General features: G+C 43.9%; 1 long non-coding RNA gene across 1 annotated transcript in view; it reads right to left on the bottom strand.

Moving 5' to 3' along the window:
• Positions 1-1,027: 1,027 nt before the first annotated feature.
• LOC146810008 (uncharacterized) overlaps positions 1,028-27,728 on the bottom strand; it is a 59,955-nt gene continuing 33,254 nt past the window's right edge. The window contains exons 2-4 of the long non-coding RNA XR_014965618.1: positions 24,717-24,787; positions 16,649-16,749; positions 1,028-2,012 (exon numbers count right to left, since the gene is read on the bottom strand). This is a non-coding gene — a long non-coding RNA (uncharacterized LOC146810008). The remainder of the gene's footprint in view (positions 2,013-16,648; positions 16,750-24,716; positions 24,788-27,728) is intronic.

The following is a 27,728-nucleotide window of genomic DNA, read 5'->3' as shown; positions in this document are numbered from 1 at the left end:
TGCAGGTGGTGTGCCTGGCAGATATGACCATCTCCCACGTATGTGCCAAATTCCCAGGCTCGGCCCATGACTCTTACATCCTGCGGAACAACATTGTGCTCCAGCTGATGGCTAATCTGCTTCCCGAGCGTGCATGGATTGTGGGTGAGTATGCCTAGTCATGTGGCGTGCTGGGTGTGTGACCTGCTGCCCTCAGCTTCTGCGACATTGCAATGTCTATTTGTGTTTGTCATACCTAGGTGACTCTGCATATCCCAACCGTTCCTGATTGCTGAGCCCACTGCGGAATCCCAGGTCCCCGGCTGAAGTCCGCTACAATGAGGCACATGGGAGGACACGGCGTGTAGTGGAGCGTACTTTTGGTCTGCTCAAGCATGTTTCTGCTGCCTGGACAAGACCGGAGGTGCACTGGCATACTCACCCAGGAAGCTGTGTCAGATTGTAGTGGCATGCTGCATGCTCCACAACCTAGCCATTCGCAAGGAGATTCCCCTGCTCCTGGATGATGGTGAGGACCCAAGGCCCCAGCCTGCAAACCAAGCCTTGTCCAGTGATGAGGACAGTGGAGAGGAGGAAGGTGTTGACCTACATGAACAGCTCATCACCTGCTACTTCACTTGAAGGTGGGTGTCAGTGTGCAACATACCCATTGTATGCTGATATTGCTGTTGTCGTGAAGGGGCATGTGAGAATTGTAGCAGCAGCCAGTTGTAGACTCAGTGGTGGTTGGCAATGTTTCTGGGACAGGTCATTTGGGAACATCTACAGGACGTGTATGTTGACACTTGTTGCCCATTGTGACATGTGCCTGTTGGGTTATCCTGATGGTAGGGGTTGTGTGATGTCTGTGATGCCACACCCAGACCAGTGAAAGTAGTTCTGTTGTGTTTCCCTAAGTGCCTTCGACTTCTCCTTGCCTACATACAGCCCATGCTCCTGGTACATTGTGATCATGTTGAAGACTACATCCTGCAATAAAGACGGAGCAAACACGACAACATGTGTGTAAAGATATTTTATTTGCAATGCAAGAAGGGGTGTACATTTCCATTGGGGGGGAGCGGAGCAGTGAGTTGATAGTTGTGGTAGGTGAGATAATCGAGTAGTCACCACATTGATGTGGTGACCCAGTCCAACAGACTGATGCCATTCACAAGGCAGTGTGGGGAAGGACAGTCCAAAAAGTCAATGCAGTGGTGGAGAGGGTTGCCATCATGGCTGGCTCCGTGACAGGTGTCTGGCAGGTGCTTTGCCTCCAGATACTCCCAGGGTCTTCTTGGGACGGCCCCTTCATCATTTGGCTGGCGGGGCCCTGCTGCAGGGCCAGTGGGGTCTGAGGACTCATCCCTCTCTGTGGGCGCAGGGGAGGATGGTGAACTGTCATCGTGCGGCCCACCAGAGGGAGGTGGAGGTGTTGTCTGTGGTGCATGCCTGTCCCTCAGTACCACCACTTGCTGGCCCAAGAGGTTCACGATTTGTCCCATGCGGGTGTCGATGGACCTCAGCAGCAGGATGAGCTCGTGCAACAGTTCGTCCGACTGGCCCGTTTGTCCCTGGGCCTGTTCGTATGCGCCCAGGACTCTGGTGATGTGTTCCAGGGATTGGGACCCAGCCTCCTGGTGTCCGTGAGTGACCCTGCCCCTCCAACCTGCCCTGCTGCCACGGACCTGTTACCTCACCACTGTGGGCACCCGCATTCTCTCCCTGCCCTCCTCCGTCAGTGGTGTGTGCTGGTCATCCTCTAGGACAGGGAGGGTGTTGCAGGCAGCACTGGTGGTGACGTTGGCCGCACAGGCCGTGACAGCAGGGGTCTGCTGTGAAGTTGTTGGCGCAGATGTGGTGGGGGGGACGATGGGGTCCTGGGACCTGTTACTCCCTGGCACACCAGATGGGCCGGCTTCCAGCTCATCGTCCATGGCATCCTAGGAGTCAACATCCGAGAGTCCATGTACCGGGGGGAGACTGATTCTGCAGGTTGCTGGTGTTGTCCTCTGCAGTGAGTTCTTGGACACCTGTGGATCAGATGGGAAATGGTCATTGTAGTGCACCCGGCAAGCTTTATGATAGATGTGTGTCATTCACTTTTTGTACACTGCACAATTGACAGATCATCACATTGTTTACTCTGTGCACTACTGTGCTTCCTGACATGATGCAGTGGTACAGGCATTACTTGTCCATGGTGTGAGGTGTCAAGGCATACCATGCGACCCGTGCACAATTAAGGATTACAGGGACTTGTTGCCATCTAGGGCCTGGCACAACATGTGTTTAATTGAGAACTCATTGTTTATTTGTCTGACCTGGCAGACGTCACATCTGCCATGGACTGGCCATTGTCATCTCCTGCATACCTTTGTCCTGTCATGTGCATATCTTGATTTGTACCACCACACATGCTTTCATATTTTTCGAATGGTCCTTGTTGCACTTGCCCCATGGCGATGCACATGTAACTAGGTGCTGTGCATGATTGTACCCTGACTTTCTTCTACTTGTGCATTGGTGTGTCACACTTTGGTAGCTGTGGCAGTTTCCTTAGCTTACCTGTGTGCACACTGTGCTTGGCAATGGGGTAGGTGTGCCTCTTTGTGCAATGAGAGGGCTGGTGTTGTCATATGGCACCATTTAATTTGTGCCAAATGGGTGGGTGCATGTACTGGCTACTTACCTGTAAGTTTGTTTGGTATACTGTGCTGGCTTCCAACTGCTTCTGGATGGGGGAATGCTCCATCCTGCTCAGGTGTGGGTGATGTAATGACTGACACATGCTTCTGGGTGGGGTGGGGGGAGCGATCCATCTTGCTAGGCTGTGGGACAGGGGGAATGGCGGGAGTAGTAGTGCAGGCCTCCCATCCCCAGACACCCTCACTGTGAAGATGGCTACCTACCTGTAAGCTTGTTTGGTGTACTGTGCTGGCTTCCAACTGCTTCTGGGTGGGGTAGTGCTCCATCCTGCTCAGGTGTGGGACAGAGGGAATGTTGGGAGTAGTAGTGCAGGCCTCCCACCCACAAACACCCTCACTGTGAAGATGGCTACCTACCTGTAAGTTTGATGAGGGTGATTTAATGGCTTCCAACTGCTTCTGGGGGGAGGGCTCCATCCTGCTGAGGGGGGGGGGGCAGGGTGCATGGTAGGAGTAGTGGTACAGACCTCCCACCCACAAACACCCTCACTGTGAAAATGGCTATCTACCTGTTAGTTTGATGAGGGTGATGTAATGGCTTCCAACTGCTTTGGAGGGAGGGCTCCATCTTGCTTAGGGGGGCAGGGTGCATGGTGGGAGTAGTGGTACAGACCTCCCACCCACAAACACCCTCACTGTGAAGATGGCCACCTACCTGTTAGTTTGATGAGGGTGATGTAATGGCTTCCAACTGCTTCGGGGGGAGGGCTCCATCCTGCTGAGGGGGGGGGGGCATGGTGCATGGTGGGTGTAGTGGTATAGACCTCCCACCCACAAACACCATCACTGTGAAGATGGCTAGCTGTAAGTTTGTTTGTTGTACTGCAATGGCTTCCAACTGCTTCTGGGTGGGGGAGTGCTCCATCCTGCTCAGGTGTGGGACAGAGGGAATGTTGGGAGTAGTAGTGCAGGCCTCCCACCCCCAGACACCCTCACTGTGAAGATGGCTACCTACCTGTAAGTTTGTTTGGTGTACTCTGCTGGCTTCCAACTGCTTCTGAGTTGGGGAGTTCTCCATCCTGCTCAGGGGTGGGACAGAGGGAATGTTGGGAGTAGTAGTGCAGGCCTCCCACCCCCAGACACCCTCACTGTGAAGATGGCTACCTACCTATAAGTTTGTTTGGTGTACTGTGCTGGCTTCCAACTGCTTCTGGGTGGGGGAGTGCTCCATCCTGCTCAGGTGGGGGACAGAGGGAATGTTGGGAGTAGTAGTGCAGGCCTCCCACCCACAAACGTCCTCACTGTGAAGATGGCTACCTCCCTGTAAGTTTGATGAGGGTGATGTAATGGCTTCCAACTGCTTCTGGGGGGGAGGGCTCCATCCTGCTGAGGGGGGGGAAAGGTGCATGGTGGGAGTAGTGGTACAGACCTCCCACCCACAAACATCCTCACTGTGAAGATGGCTACCTACCTGTTAGTTTGATGAGGGTAAAGTAATGGCTTCCAACTGCTTCGGGGTGGGGTGAGGGGTCAATCCTGCTGAGGGGGGGCAGGGGGCATGGTGGGAGTAGTGGTACAGACCTCCCACCCACAACCTCCCTCACTGCGAAGATGGCTAACTGTAAGTTTGTTTGTTGTACTGCAATGGCTTCCAACTGATTCTGGGTGGGGGAGTGCTCCATCCTGCTCAGGTGCGGGTAATATAATGGCTGACACATGCTTCTGGGTGGGGTGGGGGGAGGGATCCATCTTGCTAGGCTGTGGGACAGGGGGCATGGTGGGAGTAGTGGTGCAGGCCTCCCACACCCAGACACCCTCCCAGGGAGGATGGCTACCTACCTGTGAGTTTGATGTGGGTAGTGTAATGGCTGACACATGCTTCTGGGTGGGGTGGGGGGAGGGATCCATCTTGCTAGGCAGTGGGACAGGGCGCATGGTGGGAGTAGTGGTGCAGGCCTCCCATACCCAGACACCCTCACAGGGAGGATGGCTACCTACCTGTGAGTTTGATGTGGGTTGTGTAATGGCTGACACATGCTTCTAGCTGGGGTGGGGGGAGGGATCCATATTGCTAGGCTGTGGGACAGGGGGCATGGTGGGAGTAGTGGTGTAGGCCCCCCACCCCAGATACCCTCCCAGGGAAGATGACTACCTACCTGTGAGTTTGATGTGGGTTGTGTATTGGCTGACAAATGCTTCTGGGTGGGGTGGGGGGAGGGATCCACCTTGCTGATGATGTGGGACAGGGGGCCTGGTGGGAGTTGTGGTGCTGTCTGCCAGTACACATGCCCCCATGGTAATGTTTCTAGCTATGTTTGGGGTGAATGGGAGTGGGTGAATGTTGGATCTGTGAGCCATGTTTTTGTGAGTGTGTGGTGCAAATGGATGGAATTTGTCCTAGGTGGTGTAGCTTTGTAGTTGTGCAAGACAGTACATATCAGAGTGGCGGTAGTCATTTGTTTGTACTTACCAGCCTCCACTCCCCCGGCTACTCCTGTGAGACTCTCTGGATGCAGTATGGCAAGCACCTTCTCCTCCCATGGTGTGAATGGTTTTTGTGGAATGGGAGGGCCACCGCCAGTCCTCTGAGCCTGCTCATGGTTCTTGCTCCTCTTCTTCTTGACCACCCACTTCAGATCATGCCACCGCTTCATGATCTCCTTTTTTGATCTTGGGGTGGTCCCTACTGCATTGACCCTTTGGACTATCCTTGCCCACATTTGTGTCCTTGTGGCTAATGGTGTCTGTTGGACCAGGGTACCAAAAAGCTGTGGTTCCACTCTGACTATCTCATCTACCATGACTGTCAACTCACTCTCTGTGACTTTGGGCATTTTCTGTGTGGCCATGGTGTGTGGTGTGCAAAGTGGTTGTGGGTGCAGGAGTGTGAGTGGTGGTTGTGATGTGTATGGTGTGTGTTGTGCAGGGGGGTTAGTTGTGCAGGTGTGCAGGTGGTGGTGGTGCTGTGTGTGGTGTGGCTAGTGATGTTGTTTCCTTTGCCTCTCCTGTCAGCTGGGGTGTGTGTCCCTTCTCTCATGGAGTATTGCAAAGGATTGTGGTCAGGGAAGGGGCTAGTTTTATATCAGCTATGTGGGTGTGTCCAATTGGGGTGTTGCTGTCAGGTGTGTTGTCCTGGGATTTGTATGTTTCTTTTTGTCATGTGGTTGGATCATTGGGGTGTGTTTTGTGTATTTAGGGGGCATGGCTAGTTTTCTGTGTGCACTTTTTGGCCTTCTTGTGGGTTTTTTGCTTCGTCCGCCATATTTTTTACGGATCGTTCACCGCGGTGGCTGTGCTTCAGTTCTTCCGCTGGCTCTCCCATTCATCCCATTGTGCGACCACGGCGGTCGGAGACAGCGGTACGTACCGCGGGACCGTCGGGGATATCCTATTTTCCAGTGCGGTGTCTCTGCTATACTTGGGCCGGGTTGGTGTTTTTCCGCCGTGAATCCGACCACCGCGGATGGATTTTGTCCATCTCCGCCTGCTATGGGCGTTTATTCTAGGCCTCGTTCCGCCGCGGTCGGTGTTTTTTGGCGGTTGATCCTAATTAGGCCGCCGGTTTTCCCACGTTGCCAGCGGGCGGTTGTTTTCCGCTTCCATGGCGGTTGGGGTGCTTTTCCGCCCACCATCCTAATAGACCCCTTAGTATGAAAGGGGCATGCAGTGGGTGTTGCGGTACGGCAACACCCATTCACTTCGACGCTGCTACCTATTATCAAGAGAGGAAATAATAGGTGGCAGTGCCGAACTTAAGACCAGGAAAATCCTGGTCTTAAAGTGACGAAACAAGGAGAAATGCTTCATTTCTCCTCGTTTTTGCTTTTCCCATGTGTGCTGCCTTGTGCAGCACACATGGAAAAAGCAAAATGACAAGGTTTGTTTATGTACAGGAAAGTGTCCCTTCCTGTACATAAACAAACATTTTTTTTAAAATACCATTTTGTAACTTACATGTGTGCTGCATGAAGCAGCACACATGTAAGTAACAAAATGGCATTTTAGGGTTGTTTATGTACAGGAAGGGACACCTTCCTGTACATAAACAAACCTCCCTGCTCGCAGACACCCTTGCACTCTGGTGCAAGAATGCCTGCATTGGCGTTAAGTCGTGAGACTTAGCGCCATCATAGGGGGAAATGCCAGGCTGCACCATATCCTTGGTAATATGGTGCAGCCTGGTGTTTCCGAAGTGGGGATGAGAAGCGTTAAGCCAAGGAGGCTAATGCCTCTCACCGCCACTTCCTAGATAATATGCCCCTAAGTATAGTGTGTGGGTGGCAAATGGTAACACACACAATTAACTGCATGCACAATTGTTAAATGCAGACCTTGAACCACCAGCAATGACATTGTGGTGTGTTTTACTTAGTGGTGACACACACCGCAATCTGTAGTCAAGGTAAAATAATAAACATACCTTTTTCTTTATCTGCTATTATTGTTTGTTTTGTTCTCACCGTTGCCGTGGTGGCTCAGAGTCAAACGTCAAACATATACTGATTCCTAATTACTTGTCAGACATGGAGTGAAGTTTAACTGACAAACATGGAGCGCATGGGTGCTCTTACCAAGTTCGTAAAAACTTCTAGTCAACCATTGTTGGAATGGAGTACAGGGAAGAAGGGATTTGAGGCATACATATGAGAGCTGTCGACAGAGACAAATTTGTAAACAAATTGAAATCAGCCCTGCTAAAGCACTGTCTAGGAACCCAAAGGGGGAGAAATATTAAAGCATTTCCATTCATCGTTATTATATGAGAAGGAGGAGCATGATTTGAATGAATGTTCTACTGCTATTGGGGAATCAGTCAATGAATATTGCATTTATACTTTATACGAGGTAATTGGAGTCAGGAGGGGCCCACGATTGTCGAACATAAGTAAATCAGGGGTGCAAAATCACCCAGCACTACGACTTGTGTCATGACTCCATTCAAGTAACTTTTGTTTGTTTGTTGAAAGTTGTGCTCAGTTAACAACACGATTTCTTCTCAGTATTTTCTCTAATCTTTTGCTTATGTGAATCTGAAACAAGAAGGCTCCGTAAGTTAATGCTTATCACTTACATATGCTATGACTTGCAGGTCATAAGTTGGGTTCACAGTAAAGCCAGCTCAGCCTTATCTCCTTGGGAGGCCAGCAAATGGAGTAGCATTATATTTAGTAATTGGATCACCTGTTGTCTATATTGTCTAGAAATGGCAAAATTGTGGTATCAAGCGCTATATGTTTAAATGTTATTTTTATTTTACTGTCACACATTAGGAGTGCTTTTGATTCTGCTCTGACAGGTGCCACCAGACATACATGCAATATTATAAATATTGGGTTTACTCACAGATACAGATAATAATTTAAGGTGGCACATGTTATGGCCAAAGTTATGAAATAGAGAATTGGATTAAATATGTTTGCATGGTGGTCTGACCTTTCCGCCTTTAATTAAAGCCTGACTCACCAAGGATCAATCAGCTACTGTGTATTGTAGTCCTCAGTGGTTGTACAAGAGCATGAAAAACTATTGGTAGGGACAATGTAAGCCGCATTATAGAGATTCTATTCGACTTAACATTTACTAGAATATTTTCTTAGTATCCCTTCAGAACACCTGTGCTCTGGGCTGAGTTATGTGCAAATGATGCTATAAAATGCAAGGATTGTCTCAGATTTGTTTCTAGAAGAGAGACCCTTTCAAGGACATAGGGCTTATTCAATTCACTCACTAACTTGGATCAAAGGCATTTTCTTTCGCCTCACCACTTTCCAAGTCCACCAGCCGCCACTGATTCTCACTCCAATCTAACCATATTGGGGGACTATCTTGTACTCTAAAGGGGTGACATTTACTATTCCCACTCCATTCTAAGGCTATTTGTAGAAGATGTTAGACTCAAAAAAACTCAAATTTACTATATACACTTAAATCAAAACATTTAAACAATGCTAATACAAATTACATATTTTATATACACAATCAATACCCATACTCAAACACAATTTCTTAGCTATAAAATACAATAACATGTATTGAAAAACACACTATCCAAAACTTCAGACCTATAAATATATACTAAACACATCCAAATATAAAACAAATTATTACAAATAATAATTATTATAAATATAAAAAGTACTACCATTCCTAACCTTTATTCCATAAAAAAGTAATAAAATCATAATTTAAAATGAACAATCATAGATAAAAAAATGAAACCCATTTTCTATTTTAAACATTTAAAAAAATGATTTTAAAATAGCATAATTTAAAAACAAATTATATTTTTGTAATATAAAGACATTTTTCAGAACAAAATTACATTTTGAACATTTATATAAAAATATTTTCTAATTAACATTTAAAAAAATATATTTTTAAAGATTGTTATTTTTTATTTCCTTAAACTATGTACATTTATTTTTAATTAATATAATGATTTTTGGTTTAAATTTAATAACATCAATATATTTATATTATTTTATTTATATTTTCTTTTATTTAATATTAAAATATAATATTTCCAAGATAATATTAACATTTTGATAAATGTGTAAATCAATAATGTCTAATTATTTTACTTTATTACAATACATTTTTATATATTTTTATTTTGTAATATATATATGTTTTTTAATGGGAAACAATGTATTATACCTAATGCCATTAATACATATATTAATTAATATAACATTGAAATTATTTAAAAGCAATAAAGTAACAAAATACAATTTTAAATTGTAATATATTAATTTGCTTATCGTTGAAATTATTACCATAAAAGTGAAATCCTAATAGGAAATTAGGCTCTGACCGCTGCCCCGACAGGCTCCTTGAGTCTGTCTGAGGCAGCAGTCTTTCCCCTTGCCTGATGCGTTCTGACCGCTGGTATCCTAATCCGCTGGTCGGACCTCTAATCCGGTGGCGATCTGCCGGACACCATAATTAAGCCGCAAGTAACACCTGCCGGACTATAAGGTGTAGTATTATAACTTCAAAGTTTCTCCTTCAAAAATGTTGGCACGTTTGAGTTATTGGCAATTGAAGTTTTCACAGCATCTTTTAAAAAATGGTCAACTCTTTCTACTAGACAACTGAAGATAGACAATAGGAGTGGAACTTTAAAATGTTTTCAAGCACATTTTTCAAAGAACGGCAACATTTCTGATGGAACAAAATGTGAACCATTATCAGTAAGCTTTGCTTTTGGAAATCCTTCAATATGAAGCAATTGTTCCAAAAGGGTAATAACACGGCTTGAATCAGTTGTTTTAACAAAAAAATATGAAAGCCACTTGGAAAAATAATCAGCAGCTACTACAATATATTTGCACTCACTGGACAAAGTGCTGTAAGGACCAGCAAATTCCAATCCTAATTTTCCCAATGGCCTCTCCGGCCAAGGAGTGGGATTTAACGGGCTTGTAGAAAATTTCCAATATTTATTAAACAACAAACATTCCTTACATCCCTCAACAAGCACTCTGACTTAACTATCAAGTCCAGGCCACAAGTGAAATTGTTTAATTTTGCACACTGTTGCAGACATACCCAATGATCCTCACTGCAACCCTTGATCCATTCTTCCTCTGAAATTTTAGATTCAAATGTGGCATTCACAACGGTAATTACACATTCATCCTCCCCACATAAGTCTTTATAGCAATATTCATCTTTAACAGGCAACCACAAAAGATGATCTGCCCTTACATTTTGCTCACCTGGCAAATATTTGATGTCATAATTCAACTCCTGCAAATGAGACAACAACTTAATTAACCTTGACAATGCTTTGTTTGGAATAACTGTTTCCTAACATATTAATCAAAGGTTTATGATCCGTATAAATCAAATCTGACACCCCAAATGTACATTTAAACATTTTCGGTTGCCCATAAGAATGCTAACACTTCTCTCTCAATAGTGCTTATTTATACTCTGCTTCACTCAACATATGGGATGCAAATGCCATCATTTGCTCAAATCTGTTACACATTTGACTATGTACTGCACCCAATCCATATGTGCTAGCATTGACTGTTATAATGCTCTTAAATTCATGATAAAAGGAGGTTTAATAGCTGGAGCATAAACAATAAGTTCTTTAGTTTTCTCAAATGCCACACTCACCTCATCTGTCCACTCAAATGTACAACCTTTTTTCACAAGATTGTGCAAAGGTTGCACCACATATGCATATTCCTGCACAAATCATGATAAATATTCACTTAAACCTCAAAAAGACTTAAGCGCATCCTTATCTTCAGGAGAAGGAGCCTCCTGAATAGCCTTAACTAATGACAATTTGGGTTTAATACTTTTCTGCGTTATATTGTGACCTAAATCAACCTGTGTGGTCAGAAATGTGCATTTATCTTTATTCACTGTCATACCATGTTCCAAAAGTGTTTTCAACATAACTTTTAATCTTTCATTATGTTGTTCTGCCTTATCTACAAAGACCAGAAAATCATCTTGGAATGTCTGAATATCCTTCAATATTTGAAATACACTTGCTGTGGATGCCAGACCAAACAGCATCCGCTAATACATGTATGCCGCAAAAGGCTCAATAAAAGTTGTCAAGGGTTGAGATTCTAAAGAAAGAGGAATGTGATGGTATGATGATTGTCAATCTAGCTTTGAAAAATATTTACTTACACCTGGATTTGCGAGCATATCTTGAATTTGAGGTAGGAGATGACAATCAACAGGTATATTCCAATTTAAAGAACGCTGTCAGCGCACAGATGTATTTTACCTGATTTTTTTCATGCTATAACAACAGTTGGCGCAAAGTTATAGTATTCTACGGGTTTGGTAATACCTTGAACACAAATCATTCAACAAATGTTTCGATTCAGTATTGACAGACAATGGCACAGGTCTAATTTCTAAATATTTGGGGTGGCATCATCATCAACTGGATCATTTGTACCAGGCTTCAATACAAGTCTCTGCCTTCCTTGGCCTTGCCAAACCATTATGTCATGCCCCTTCAAAGTCACTAATATTATTGTATACATTTCTCATCCTTTATATTTTAACACATCTTGCAAGTAACCCAACATACTAATATCAGATTTCATTACAAGAGCAGAGGCAACCATTACACAATAACCTTTCATTGCTGCCGCAACATTCCGCCCTTTAAAGAACATAAATTACATCATAAACAAAACATTCAATTTTAAGAACTTTCAAGATAGTATATAACTCCATGTCACTAGCACAGTCCTCTTTTATTCACTGCTCCTGCACAGTTAAGTACCATGACTTTTTTTTTTTTTAGTTTATAAAGCTTTATTGAATAACATAATCAAAGTAAAACATCAGTACAGAGAATATAAAAAAAAGACAAAGGCAATGTGGTGGAACAATATATAGAGGAGAATCAATTACACTCTGAAAAGATGCCAATGAAAAGGTAGGGCATGTACTTAGGGAAAAAGCATTTTAAGGTTTTGATTAGTGGGTAGGGAGGGCAGAGAAGAGGAGAAGAGGGGGAAGGGAGGGGGCAATGCAACCAATGTACAAGATAAGCATCAAATAAATACCGTAAGCTAGCAAATGAACAAATACATTAGATAGAACTATATGTAGAACATGAAAAATGAGAAATAAAAACAGCAAATTAAGGGACATGTTGAGAGAGAAAATTAGTTAGTGGCAACCATAACAAATCCTTTTTGATCAGAAGAGGAACAGTGGTAGCAAAAGCACGATCCAGCCGATGATGGTGACACAATAAATTCCACCATGCATTATATGAAATCTTCGAGGTATCTTTCCAGTTGGACGTAATTATCTGTAAAGAAATGGCTATATACAAATCTATAAATTTACGTACATTAATAGAAACATTCCATATAGGAGCCATACCACCCAAAAAGATATGGATGATCTCAAATGTGTGATCGGTAGCTAAGATATCATTCAGTTTAGACCAAATACGGGACCAAAGGGACTTAACCAACGGGCAGTGGAAAAACATATGAAAAAGGTCACTATTGTCAGAGGGGCAAGACCAACATTTCTTAGAGTCAGTTAATTTGAACCTATAAAGATCAGAGGGAGTGAAAAAAAGTTTATTATAAAAAAAATACAAGGTCTGTGTGGTGCTAGCAGAACGTGAAGCAGTATGTAGCTTTGACCATAAGGAATTCCAAACTTGAAGGGGAAACTCTTGGGCTAGATCCGTTTCCCAGGACAGTTCAAGTTTGGACTTTGTTCTCTCTACAGGGGAACAGGAAAGTAGCTTGTAAATAGCAGCAGCTTTAAGGGGAATAGAGAAGTCCGGCAACGGGAAAATGGTTGAGTCAGTGTTGGAGAGTGAGGCGCCCTGAGAGATAAAGAGATCTAAAGAATTTTTGAGCAAGGGATAATGGGAGGAGTGGGCATTGGAAAGATGGAAAGAGGTACGAATATCAGAGAAATCGCGCAAGGAATTATTGCTAAATAAGGAATCGAAGGTGATAATACCTTTATCTATCCATTCTTTCCAAAAAAGAGCTCTGTGATTAATCTTAATGGAATTATTATACCAAATTGGGATTGAGGAATGAAACTTCAACGGCGAGAGGGAAGAGCGAAAGACAGAAAGAGCAAGTGCCTTAGAGTGTCTAAAGATAGGAGTAAGGAGGCGTTGTGGAGGATGAGACAGTCGTGAAGCCGTAGCAAATGTGAAAGGCGAAAGCTGCGCAAGCTCTATGGCTCTCCAGGCTGTCAAAGGGGGATCAAACAGATCAGATAGGAAAGGCCAGATCTGTTTTAGTGTAAAAGCTGAGTGAAATCGAACAATGTTGGGAAAGTTAACACCACCTAGATCTTTAGGTTGTTGAAGACGGGAAAGAGTAATCCTCGCCTTACGTTTATTCCATAAAAACGTAGTAAAAATACGGTTTATAGTTTTGAAGAAATGGAGTGGAAGGGAGATTGGAAGCATTGAGAGATAAAAATTAACAATCGGAAGAAGCGTTCATTTTAATAGTGGCGAGCCTCCCCCACCAGGATAGGAAAAGGGGGGACCAACGCTCTATAAGGGAAGAGAGCTTTTTAACTATATCTTGTTGATTAAGCTTAACAGTCTCTCTAATAGAGCTAGCATATAGGATACCCAGGCATTTGATATTCCCTGAGTTCCATTCAAAGCCTGAGCCCTGAAACATATGAGGAAGGCAAAATTTGTTAAGTGGCAAAACCTCAGATTTATCAATATTAAGTTTGTACCCGGAAACAAGAGAATATTCTTGTAGCAGAGAAAAGAGCGTGGTCAAAGAAGTGGACGGGTTAGAAATATAAAGCAGAATATCATCAGCATAGGCCGTGAACTTAATATCAATGTTTTGAAATATGAAGCCAGTATAGGATGATGAACGACAAATTTTTTCCAAAAAGGGTTCTAACGCAAGAATAAAAAGAAGAGGAGAGAGAGGGCAGCCTTGTCTTGTGCCGCTATGCAAAGAAAAATAAGAGGATTGAGAACCATTAACCCAAATAGAAGTGGAGGGAGCAGAATATAACAGTTTAACAAGATGGATGAAGGGGGGACTAAATCCATGCCACCGCAAAGCACCAAACATGAAATCCCAACAAACTCTGTCAAACGCCTTTTCGGCATCTAAGGTAATAGCAGCGATAGGGGAGTCCATCTTTGAGGCCAAATGAATAATATTAAGAAAGGTTCTCGAGTTGTCAGTAATGGATCTACCTTTAACAAAGCCAGATTGATAAATGTTGGTGAGATCAGGGATAACTTTATTAATACGAGATGCCAAGACTTTAGCGTAAGTTTTACAGTCTGTGTTGATTAAAGAAATGGGTCGATAATTTTTGCAGAGGGAGGGATCTTTATCTTTTTTAGGGATTAAGCATAGCATAGCCTCAGTAAAAGAACCTTGGGACTTCCCTAGAGCAACAAATGAGTTAATCAAAGAAAATAAATGTTGTAACAAAATGTCTTTAAAGTGGAGATAAAACCGAACCGTGAAGCCATCAGGGCCCGGGGTTTTGTCTTTGGGAAGAAGAGTAATGGCATTAAGTAATTCTTTTTCAGAAAGAGGGGCGTCCAGTGAAGAGAGGTCCACAAGACTATCCGAGGAGTTAGGGAGAGATTGAAAGAAGGATTCAATTTGAGAAGGTGAGGGAACGGATTCAGGCGTATAAAGCGTGGAGTAATATTGGACAAAACAATCGAGAATTTTATCGTCGGAATGTTGAGGATTTCCATGTGAATCAGTAATAGTTGTTATTTTAGATTTTTGTTTTTTAATTTTTAGATAAGTAGCAAGAGACTTACCAGCCTTATTTCGTCCCCCATACATCTTGGAATGAAAATTAAGAAGAATATTACTCGCAGAGTCCCAAGAGTGTTTATTGTATTGCAACTTTGCCTTGATGAGGGAAGAGAGCACTTCTGAAGAGTTAGTAGTATAGTAGAGGTGCTCTAAGTCCTTGATTTGCTTAAGAATTTGGGCCAACTTTGATAGAGCAGTTCTCCTTTTCCGTGAGACGAAAGCAATAATGAAGCCTCTGGCAGCAGCCTTGAAGGAATCCCAGATAGAGTGAAAGTGAGGGGTAGAATGGAGATTATTTGTAAAAAATTCCTGCGCAAAAGATATAAATTGCTCAACAAACTGTGAGTCAAGGAGGAGCGAATTATTGAAGCGCCAACGCCTGGAGGTGGGGGTAGGTGAGGGAAAGTCTAGATCAGTAATAACCGGAGCATGGTCAGATATAAGAATTGAGCCTATTTCTGAGTTGGTCATAAATTGGAAAGAGTGTTGTGTGAGAAAAATATAATCTATACGGGAATGTGAAGAGTGCACTGGAGAGAAAAAAGAAAATTCTAAAGTATCGGGATGAGAAAGTCTCCATGAGTCAATAAGACCTCTAGAGGAGATGGCGTTAAAAAAGGACTTTTGCATTCTATTAGGTACATATCTGGTATGTGATTTACGATCTAAAAATGGGTCCATGAGTTGGTTGCAGTCACCACCCACCACCAGATTATCACTTGCATGAGAAGAAAGGAGCTTAGAAAAGTCCCTCCAAAAGGATAAATCAACACCATTCGGGCCATAAACACTGCAGAAGGAAAATTGTGAATTGTTAACAGTAACATCTAGAAATAGCCACCTACCACAAGTGTCATGGAATTCATTGTGCAGCTGAACAGATAATGACTTATGAAACAAAATAAGAACACCATTTTTGCCATTTACTGCTGGAGAACAGAATGCCTCTCCAACCCATTGTCTACGCAGCGAGGACAAGTCTTGAGAGTTAAGGTGAGTTTCTTGTAACAGTGCAACATGACATTTCAACCTTGCTAAGTGAGATAAAACACGTTGTTTTTTAACAGGATTGCGAACGCCCTTAACATTCCAAGAGATAATACGAAGACCATTAATTCCCGAGAATGAGGTAAAGATAAGCAGAAAGGGATATGAAGTTTAAGACAGAGTAGAAAAGGAGAAATAAGCTGAAAATAGAAGACACCCAAGTAGAAAACAGAGTGAATAGCAAAAGGCAGAGAGAATAAAGTAGGCAACCACCAAAAATACGGTGGTAAAAGTGTAAAAGAGTATAAAAACAGAGAGGTACCATAGTCAGAAGAAAGAGAAAAGGAAATATGATGTGTATCAAATAGTAAAGAGGTTGCCAAAAGCATAGGAATGACAGGGATGAAAAGGAAAGAGGAAGGGGAAGACACATAGCAAAAAGGGGGAAAAAGCGAAGAGGAGAAGGGGGAAAATAGAGGAGAGGATGCAGGGGTACAGAAACCCCCAAAAGGTATCCAAAGGAGGGTGACGAAAAGCCAACAAGCTTTAGCCACAGAAGGCAAATAAACGAAAAACATTACTGTGAGAGGGGGGCGACGAAAAACAAAACAGCCGCACTAAAAGGAGCATGTAAGATAACAGACTACCACAGAGATCGAAAGAACTAAAAGACAAAAGACTATAAACTGGAAAACTAGAACAATATAACAATCAAATATAACAGGTGAAGGAACTTACCAAACATCTAGGGAAGGAAACATCAACAGAAAAGTGTAAACACCAAGAACAGCAGGATGGGACATAGGGTGACCTTGACAAGAACGTCACATAGGGGAATCCTGCAAAACAAGGGAAAAACAAGGGATGAGCTAAGAAAAGACAAAATAATACAAGAATTATACAGCAATGAACAGAATATTTTCGAAGAACAAAATAGTCCTAGGCTTTAAGAGAAAAAAATAAATAAAAATCAACTAGGGTTTGCTCAGTTCCATAAGCTCTCCCTTATGAGTATGAATGAACTTCCGCAAGTCAGCAGGATCATCAAAACTAAAAGTTCTCTCCTTATAGGTCACTTTGAAAAAACAAGGGTGTATTAAACCGTAGCGTGCATTCATAGATCTCAAGGCCGGTCTAAGATCCAAAAATTCCTTTCAACGAGAGGCCGTAGGCTTGGAAACATCCTGAGAGAAAAATATCTTGTACCCTGACCAAATCATTTGCTTATGCTGCTTGGAGGCCTGGAGAATTGACATAAGATCTGAGTAGAGGAGGAAATATGCTATGAGTCCACGAGGTTTAGATGCAGAAGATGCATTCCGAGGCCCCAAATGATGAGCGCGTTGTATGTTGAAGTCTGAGGATTTCGGGAGGCCAACAATTTGAAGAACTTGAGATTTAAGGAATTGGATCATATCAGACCCTTTCGAACCCTCCGGAATACCATAAATACGCAGGTTGTTGCGCCTATTGCGGTTTTCCAAATCCTCCGCCACCTTCTTGAGCTGGTCGACTTCCTTGGTGAGAGTGTCAACTTTAGTAACAACATCCTGTGCATCGCTGATCCTCTGCTCCACCTCAGAAAGTCTCGTATCCAAACTAGACCATTTGTCGTCTAACCTCTGAAGCGTGGCAGCAGTGTCTGTCATAAAAGGACGAATGAGGCGCAACTCCTCCATAATATCCTCAAGGGTGAGAGGCAGCGGAGACTTAACTGGGGAAGGCGGATCTTTTTTGGTGCGTTTGACAGAAGGAGTACTTGAGTCCTTCCTTCCCCCAGCGGAGCCACCATGAGGTTTGGTTGGATGTGCGCCCTCCATGCTGACGGTGTCGCAAACAGATATGACAGAAAAACACAGTGGCAGAATGCAGGCAGGACAGCGATGACAATGCGTGGCAAGAGCAAGAGGAGGCGTAGCAAAAATTGAAAGTGACCGAAAACAACACAGCAAAAGGTACAGAGTCTCTGGAAACACAGCTGGCTCCCTCTGATGTAGTTGCTAAGAGATGCAGTCCGAAGGGACCACAAAAGCAGCAGAAGAGACCAACCACTAGCAATTGTTGGCACAAAAAGATGGCATAAGGTAAACCAATGCAGCCACCTCCGTAATACCACAAGAGAACAGCATAGGACTAACCAGTAAACTCAGTGGCATCCAAAAATAGAGAAAAAACGTTGAAGGAAAAACAAAATGGCGGCCGCCATCTGAGGAGAGCAGAAATTGCACAATTAAAGTGGTAAAAAGACAGCATTTTGATCAGAAAAACCTGCCAAAACAGTCTCCACAGTTTCCGATGCTCGAATCCATCCTTGGAGCGAAGCTCCGTTGCCTTAATGAGGCGCCTTCACACTCGAGTCGGCATATTTCGAGCGGAGCTCCTCACCCGGCGGCCATCTTGAATCGCCGCGCCGCGCGCTCCCCCAGTACCATGACTTTTTTTAATACCTTTAATATTTAAAATTATTTAATCTACTTTTAATATTTGTAGATTGGACACATCCTTACTTACTCAGGTAAGAAGATGTTGATTTCTTTCTCGCCCTTTCAATTTATGGTTGGGTTTTCTTATTTTCTTTAAGTGTTTCTTTTCTATAACCGGATATTCTGTGATTGTGAGACACCGGGCAGCTCACTTCTGGGCTGAGCCTCTTTAACTTCCTGATTGCTCCAGAGGACCTGGGTACTCCCCGCGGCCTCCTGGTAGTTTTCTTCAAGCTGTGTTCTTCAAGCCTGAGGATGCACTCCCGCATTTTGGGAACAGGGTGCACTTGGAAGGCATCAGAGGGGCTCTCTCGTATTTTAGGAGGAGCTCCTCTTTTTCCATTCACCAGCCGCCTTATCATAAGCCTTCCCAAAGCCTTCTGGTTTGGCTGAGTCCTTAGTGAGGTAGAAAGAGGACATAGCATCACAACATACATCTTCCTTTGGATTAAGCCTTTTGTTTAAGACTTGCTCACCTCGCCTACTGCATTGCCATAGCAATGCAAGCTCCTGCCAACTGTTCCCGTCTTGCAGAGGTGAACGGGTAGGGAGCGTTTGTGTCAGCTGGCTAGTGCTTGGTATTTTTTTTTTTTTAAAGGGAAAATAAGGAGGAAAATATTGACATGGGGAAGGTTAGTACAAAATTAAAGCCCTTTTAATCATCCTTTTCTAAGGAAATTTGTGGTAATGCCTGAGACTGGTACACTAGAGACCCCTAACCCTCCCTTCAGTGAGGATACTTTAAAAATATTTTTTTAAAGGGAATTCACATCTTCCCTGAAAGAGGTGGTGGAAGCCATTTTCACAAAAAGGAAAACGGATTCACCCTCTGAGGAAGAGTTTTTGTCTTTTTCAGAGGTTATTAGTTTCATTAGTTAGGAAAGGAGGAGACAACTAAAACAAAATAACCACCTCATGAGTGAGGAGCATTCCTTGGGCAGCCTGAGCACTGCAAAAGACTGTGAACAGTCCTTGGGTAGTCTGAGAACTACAAAAGACAGTGGTGTCCATAGCGGCACAATTAGCAGGAGCAACAATGTTGGCGCAATTGATATAGTTGTCCCCTGTGCATAAAGAGAATGAGTGGCGTTTATGGCACAAGAGACTGCAGTATTGATACTGATGATGAATACTCATATGGTAATGAAGTAGAGGACAATGTGGATGAATATGTCTAGGATCCTCTAGTGATGTAGTCTGCTTTCCTTGATTAGGATTTAGGCCAGCCTTCAAGTTCAAAGGCTATTCTGGTGTGGAAATGTTCAGTCCTAACTGCATTACACACCCAAGGGGCCAGGATTGGTGGTCTATGGACCACGTGACCTCCTTTATTAAATTCCTGGTCTGCAAGTCTCTTGGTAAAGAGACGCGCCATCTGATGAGAGTTGAATGTCCCAGACTATTCCTGGATAATAAATCAGGAATAACACCTAATTTGGACCCGGAACTCTTGACTTTCTGTTTTAAGTTTGGAAAAGATCCTAAGAAAGGTCCTGAGCACTACCTTAAGCAGTGCCAAGACAGATAATTAGAAGCTCTTTTTGTCCACTGGCCGGGATTTTGGATATGGCTAAAGAAGCCTCCTTTAAGGGCATACCTGTAGATGCAGAACTTCTCCAAGGGTGGAGCCAACAGGTCTTATGCCTGTTTGGCAATGCCAATGCCAGTTTAATTGCACAGAGGAGAAGGGCTATCCCGATGGGGATCAACCCAAAGTTGGGTGATCTGGCCAACAAAGAAACACCAGGGGACCAAAATGGCCTCCTTTTCAGGGGAAGTTTTATTAAAACTCTGGGAAAATATGTCTCAACGTTCAACACCTTCAGTAATGCCCAAAATAATATGAGACGAATGTTCAATAATAGAATTTTTGGAAGGGCTAACAGTAGTAGTGTGGCTGTCAGCCGTGTGCTACAAAGCTCCCAATATGTACATCAAGACCAGCAGGGATATGGAAGGAGCTTCTGTGCAAACAGTAGTTTTTTCCTGCAAAGAGGACTATCCCCTCTCTCACAAGACAGCAGAGGAAGATTATAGTGAGCTGGAGATCAAGGTAAGCCTAGATCCTCCAATTGGTTCTTCACAGTTACAGACTGTGAAGGGTTTCAAAATAGAGTTTTGCCAGGTTCCTTACCAAAAGTGTTGGCCAAGGGGAGTGTCCTTAGATCAGGAACAAATGGCAGATGTTGCACAAACATTGCTCAAAGAGGCAATTTGCAAGGTCATGGACTCAGAAAAGAGTTTTATAAGTACTGTCTTCCTAGTGAAGAAGAAAGACACAGGCTGGCAACTGCAATAAACTTGAAGGAACTGAATAGGTTTTTGGTTTACAGGCACCAAAAGATGAAGGGATCCATTGTCTGTGGGGCATTTTACTAGAAAAAGACTGGCTTGTGAAGTTGGATCTGAAAGACACCTACTACACAATTCCTATGGATCTAGATTCACAGAAGTATTTACAACTCAATTGGAGAGGTATTTTGTACCAGTTTTCCTGTTTTTCCTTTGGTCTTTCATCAGCCCCTTGGTGCTTCACCAAAGTCCTGCGCCCAGTGGTTGCTTTCTTGAGAAAGAAGGGAGTATGTTTACTGACTTATCTAGACGACATGTTACTGATGTCTCAGGATCAGGGGGAGTTGCTGAAGCACATGAAGTGGTCAACGGATCTCTTACAAGCCTTAAGGTTTATTATCAATGTGGAGAAGTCAATCATGCACAGAATTTGTAATTTCTGGGGTTTCAGGTGGATGCCAATTTGATACAACATTGTCTCCCTCAGACAAAATTCTCAAAGATCAAGAAGGAGGTAGCGCATGTTCTAGCAATGGAAGTGGTAACTTTGAGAGATCTAGCGAGAGTGGTAGGACTTTTTTCATCCTCCATTCAGACCGTTTCCCCAGGACCATTGCATCACAGGGCTCTTCAGAGACTGAAATCCATGGGTTTGAGGAAAGGTCCGTGGTATGCAGATACAATCCCTCTGTCCCAGGAGGCTCAAGAAGACCTTCAATTGTGGTTGAGCAACCTGGACTGCTGGAATGGCAAGGCAATATTTGGGAATGTTCTGGAATTTATTGTAGAGTTGGATGCAAGCTACCTTCGTTATGCTGCAAGATTAAGAGAGCTAAAAAAAGTGGAGGTAAATGGTCCAGGGAAGAACTAATTCTTACATATAAATTGTTTGGAAATGTTGTCAGGCCTGATCACTTTTATGAGTTTCAGGCCTATTCTAACAAACAGCGTGGTATTGATCCGAATGGATAATTTCACTGCACTATGCTATATCAATCAACTAGGTGAAGCAAGATCAAAACAACTTGCAGATCTATCCAGTTGAATTTGGTAGTTTTGTTGGAAAGTTCTTTTGAAAGCAGGGTTTATCCTGGGTCATCAGAACTAGGGGTGGGCGGAATTTGCGAAATTAACTTCCGCAAATTATCACGAAAATGCAGAAAATCTCCGCAAACACGCCGGAAATCTCGCGAAGACGCGGAAGGTTTTTGCCGCCTGTTCGCGGTATTTTTTGCGTAATCGCGGGTCGCCAACTTACCCATGCGGTTGCTCACGGGCGCGGCCATCTTGTTTTCACTTGTCCCGCCCTCTCGCGATGCTTACTTCCTGTTCCGGGTCGCGCAATGCATGTTCGCGCCTGTTCGCGGTCGATATTTCCTGTTCGCGACCGCTTTTACTTGATCGCGCTGCTTTTTGCTTGCTCGGGGAGAAAATATCGCGCGAACTTGCGCACGTGGTCGCAATGGGCGCGGCCATCTTGTTTTTCACTCTATTGCATGGTTCTGGGGCCTGATTTTCAATCCTCCCTAAATCTTTTCAATCTTTTGTTTATAGCCACTTTTTTTGGATCTTTATTACTTATTATTTCTCTAACTATTTTCCTGCTTCTATATTTTTGGTTTTTGTCTACTTTTTTTTTGTTTTTTAACTACGTTTTCACTCTTTCTATTGCCTATTTATTTCCTTTACTTACTTTTTAAATTTTGTTACCTTTTCTTTCCCACCCCGTCTCTCATCCCCAGAACCATGTCAAAGGGTAGGGCTCGCCGCAGCCAGAGCCGCGACCGCCTTCCATGTGGAAGGCGTCGCCCACAAGGGGTGCAGGCACGGGCCTTATTTGGGGAGGTGGAGTTGGCTGCACTCATTTTCTTTGTGCAGCGCCACCTCCCCTCAACCCTGGCAGCAGGTGGCAGGCCTGGGTCCAGGTACGGCCTCCGGGAGCGTCGGCAGCGGTGGGGGAAGGTGCGCCGGGCAGTGTCGCGCATCTCTGTGGTCCGGCGCACCCAGGCACAGCTGACGCACCGGTGGTCCGACATCCTGGACCGTGAGCAGGACCTGCTGGACCTGCTAGGAGTGGAGGTCCCGGGGCTTGGTGAGTACCTATTTAATTATTACAACTTTGTGTCTGTTCTTCTGCTCTATGTTATATATTGCGAATATCTTTTTTTCCTTCCAACCAGCTAGAATGTTGCTGCTTACAATACATTCCAGGTTAAAAACGTTTAAAAGTCTTCTGTGATTATGACACAGGTGCTCTTCTGCGCTACTACTAATCTTACTTGTTTGCAGCTTTGCATTTGCGCTTGCTTAGCGTGATTCTTTACGAGTTTATTTTAGAGAAATTAAGTTACGTAATGCTACAGTGACTCACGTCCACTCCTTACTTTGTCCTGTCACTAGTAGATAGGGGCGGATTGATACTTAGGTTTAGGTACTTTGTAAGGACCTTCTTATTGGTTAGTGGTATGCGTGATGCCCCCCCTCACTCAGTTACGTGACGTGCTGCTACTACGGCAGTCTTTAGAACCTTTTCTAGTTTGTTCAATGAGTGGAGGTAGGCTTAGCAGTTACTTAGCAGTAGCAGATCAGCATCAATCAAACCAAAATTTGGTGTATACAAAAAATGTAGTCATGTTCATGTGTCCTCCATGATTGGACCATACGCATTGTTGAGGAATACAGTGGAAATGCATACTTAATGTACAATTGGCATGCCTGGAATAGGTGGGCTAGGTTGGGTGGTACGTTGTACTACTACTTAGGCTTAGTTGTAACTTAGTTTTCTGTAATCAGAATGGAAGACTGGATTACTGTTGATAAATAGTAACTTAAGTATTCGAACTGCGAATCCCCCGATATTACATGTTGACCAGATGAGATCGGTCAATGTAGTTATTGCAATTGTTGTTTACATAAGTGTTTTTTGACCGTTATTGAAAAATATTGTATTTGTTTGACACCATCCATCAATGTTTGTCTCTTTCTTATATCTTTCCTGTCCATCAGCACCCAGGGGCAGACCGACAGGGACTGGGCAGTCGGCGGGACAGGAACACCACCAGGAGGACACCGCTGGGGCTCCTCTGCTGGCCCCAGTAAGTCTTCTTGTTTTTAATAATATTTCTTATTCCATAACTTTTACTGCCCCATTTCTCCCGAACTATAGTGTGTTTCCAAATGCTATTTTTTTTACCACCAATTATCCTTCGATCTGTACGGTTTCAAAAATCTTATCCCTGCCTCCGCTATGATGACTCTGAGTACTACTACATCCTATCAATCTGTCTGTACTGTAGTAGCTAGTCTTGCCCAGTTGGCCAGTGCCACTCTTTGTGAAAGGTTGTAATATAAAACTCATATTCACCAGTAGCTCGTACAATCCGTTGGGTCGTTGTCTTGTACTACTTTTACTCTTATTGATGTTGAGGCTTTAAAAATTCACAGCAACAGCCCTACCAGATTTCTTAATATTTTGATATGATACCCTATAGGACATACCACTGTTGTAGGGATCTTGCACATACATTTGCACCAGAAAATAGGATGTTGGTGATGGTAGGTTGGACCTTCCTTGCACACCTCAATCAGAAATTCCGCACCCACCACAATTCCACTGCTTGACTATAGTACTGTCTTGTCATACCTATTAGGTCTCGGAACCCTCCCCCCAAGATACCCAACAAGTAGACAACCCAGAACATAACACACCCAACCTCTGTCGTGGAAGCAATTCACATGCACACCCTTACTTTAATTTGCTCACTCGTGTAACTTAGTCCACTCCACACCAAATACCACGAAGTCTATGTAAGTTTAAAATGTTTATTTCAGTTTGAGAAGGTCTGTACACTGTTTTCTTAGCAGCACCAACCGGCAAATCAATAACATTAAAACAATATACATTGTTACACTTATACAGTTGGGAATTAAATCATGATAACTGAACAGTGGTGGAAGGCAGCACCACCATCCCATAGCAATTTAGTTTATATACATTTATAAATGAAGATGTGAGTGAATGGACCCCTCACCTCAGAAGAACCTAGTACTGGTAGTTGGTGCATCGTTCAGAAGCTCTGGTTCGTAGAAGGGAATCTTGCGTCTGTAATGCGAAAAAAGAAATGGTGTGCGTTAGTATATTGCAACTTGCAAGCATTTCTCAGCCGTGCCAAAAAGTGTAGCATCTATGGATAAGCAATATGGACTAACAGTAACAGTAGTACACCAGTTCTTCCTAAAAAAGTGGCTTGTTAATGTTTCTTGACCGCTTGTACGCAGCGCGTAGACTAGACAGTAGCAGTGTGAGGCAGGTCATGTGGGCTCAAAGGTGTCTTCAGAAGCTGCAAGGTAAAGGTAACGTCACATGTGCCTGGCTAGGGCTAATCAAGCAAAGGCTACAATGATCATATAACTATTAGTGTCTACTTACTACTACCTGATTTGTACTAGTGATGTATGTTAGTATTTACTCATTTTTCAACCTTGCTACTGATCAATAGGGGGGAGGTGTATATGACGCCTAATAAATGTGTAATGTTTTCTAGGCGCACTACCGACCACCATTGCTGGGGCCAGCGAAGGCGACGCCGAGTGCGAGGATGCGGCAGTTGCAGATAGCAACGGAGCGGTAGGGGGAGTGGCAGCACCAGTGGCAGGCGGTGGTAAGTTAGATTCATAATCTTTAACTATTGTTGAACTTGACAGCACACTCACTGCAAGGGTGTACTGTATGTATATGTATACTGTACAGTTGTGACTTAGGGCCCCCATTAGGATGGTGGGCGTATTGCCCCCGCCGGGCCGGCTGGAATTCACTGCCGTCACCGCAGGGGCAAACCTCCCGCCATCCCTGTAGAAAATATTCAGACATGTCCAGGCGGAAAAGGGTTCAATATGGCGGTGGTGTCTCTCTCACCACACCGCCAGCCATATAATCTGCATTTTGGAATGCCTTTGCGTGGCGGCATTGCCGTCCGCCACGGAAAGGCATGCACACATTGCAGAGTATGCTTGGGGGCCCCCATGGAGGGTACCTACCGATGCTATGGTACCCCCCCGACTTTCAAAGCAAAATGTGACAGGCTCCGTGCGGGGCCCGTCATGTTGTGCTTGGAAAAGCAGCACAACATTTTAGCATTGCTTTCAGCAAAGCCAACCAGAATTTAAATTTTAAAAAACAGGGTGCGCCCGCCACTGTGCCGGGCGCATCATCCTAATTAATTGTCCCCACGGGACCCCCACCCTTTTTAGCAGTCGGATGGCGGGCGGACAAAGTCCGCCCGCTATCCGATGTCGTAAGTAAGTATGAGTTCTTGGGGACGTTTGAAGAGTGAACTAGAAGACTAGAATTCCCTTTAATTGGTATAGGACTAGGAGCCGGAGTATTGAGTAACCAATGGCCTCATCTATCTGATTTGAACTCCGCTTTGAAAGTTTTATGGAGAAGAGCACCTGGTGCACTGTTCAACTAAAAAGTGTAAGACAGGTGGAAGGAAGAAGGACGGGCGCCATTTAAAATGTTATGTACTACTGTGCTTTATTTTATAGTGCTAATCTACCATGCCACTATGTGTATAAATAATTACCTTGTCCTACTGTTTTATTAAGACTATATTTTACAATTGTCTTGTTTTTTTCTTTTTGATACACAGCAACTCCGAAACTCAACCGGAAGGAGTTGGCCGCCAAGGCACGGCGCCGGAAGCTGGAGGCAATCCAGCATGAATACCGGCGGCTGGTGGTCCTAGCCGAGGAGGAGGAGGAGACTGCAGCAGCTATTGAAGCCTCCTCCAGTGCCCCGGGCCCCAGCCACCGCCCTCCAGCGTTACGGCGCCACCGCCTGGCGGCTGCCCGCCGCCACCGTGTCATCTCCGGTGCCCCCCCCACTGTGGCTGCAACTGCCGCGGCCTTAGACGCCGCGTCGCCCATTTAGAGGACGAGATGCGCCAGATGAGTGTCCTCCTCCAGTCCCGCCCCACCAGTTAGTCCCTGTCACTGCCCCTTTTTTAATTCCTGTTCTTTACTCGTTTGGCGTTTGACTTTTTTCTACTGTGGACAGTGGTTGGGGTTAGGGAGGTGGGTGGGTCAGCTTTTGTGGGTTTAGTTTATTTGTTAGGGTAAATTAAATATATTTTTCTATGTTACATGCAATGTTGTTAATGTTTTGTAGGTGGGGTAACTGTTTTACATCACACTGTTTCCTTGCTGGTGCATGGCCGCCCATAGCCTGTGTTTGATTTCAATAATTTGCTGACTGTATAAGACACAAACAGATAGATGCGACACACCTCACTCATTGACTGGTCCTTCTAGTACTTTCAGTCTGTCCTCTAGTCCATGCATTCTTTGGAGTGGTGTTTGAAAATGAAATCATTGACAACATGTCCATTATTAATTCTGCCTCCCCCAAACTTCTCTCTTAAAGGTGCTTGATGTTTATGTCCAACTGTCGCACAGCACTGGCTGCATGGTGAAGATGGTTTCCTTTTTCATACATGCCATGATTGGGGTGGTGGTAGTATAGTGGTAGTAGTATACACTGGCAGGGTGGCAGCATTTCCAAAAAAAGAAAAGGAGATAGTCAATCGCCTTTGAGAGACTGTTAGAGGAGTAGTTGAATGAAGTACATCACAGAATTTACTGAGCAACAATTATATGCTCAAATATTTGACAAAAAAACTGAATGGTGGTTATTATGAGGATAGCCTACTAGACAGAGTTACAAACTATAGTTTTGTCGACTCGAGTCACTTGACTATGCCTACAGTCTAACAGTTAGTGCTGTATATGAGGAATGACAACAAACAAATCCAATCAATGCCGGCAATTCATGCTGAGGTATATGTTCCTTTGTTAAATAAAATAACCTCTGAAATATCCTACTCATGGGTGGGCAAGCAGAAGAAGATCATCGCTCTGCATTGAAATTGAAGTAGTGTTGCTTTCACCACATCCGCCCCAGCAAGTGTGTGATTAAGTATTGGTGTACATTTAATTTAGTTACACCTCGACAATAAGTCACACAGCCCGGGGGAAGAGGGTTA

The sequence above is a fragment of the Triturus cristatus genome, chromosome 7 (assembly GCF_964204655.1).
Source record: "Triturus cristatus chromosome 7, aTriCri1.1, whole genome shotgun sequence".
Taxonomy (NCBI): Eukaryota; Metazoa; Chordata; class Amphibia; order Caudata; family Salamandridae; genus Triturus; species Triturus cristatus.
Note: the sequence above shows the minus strand (reverse complement) of the source record. Positions and strands in the feature narration are given on the sequence as shown.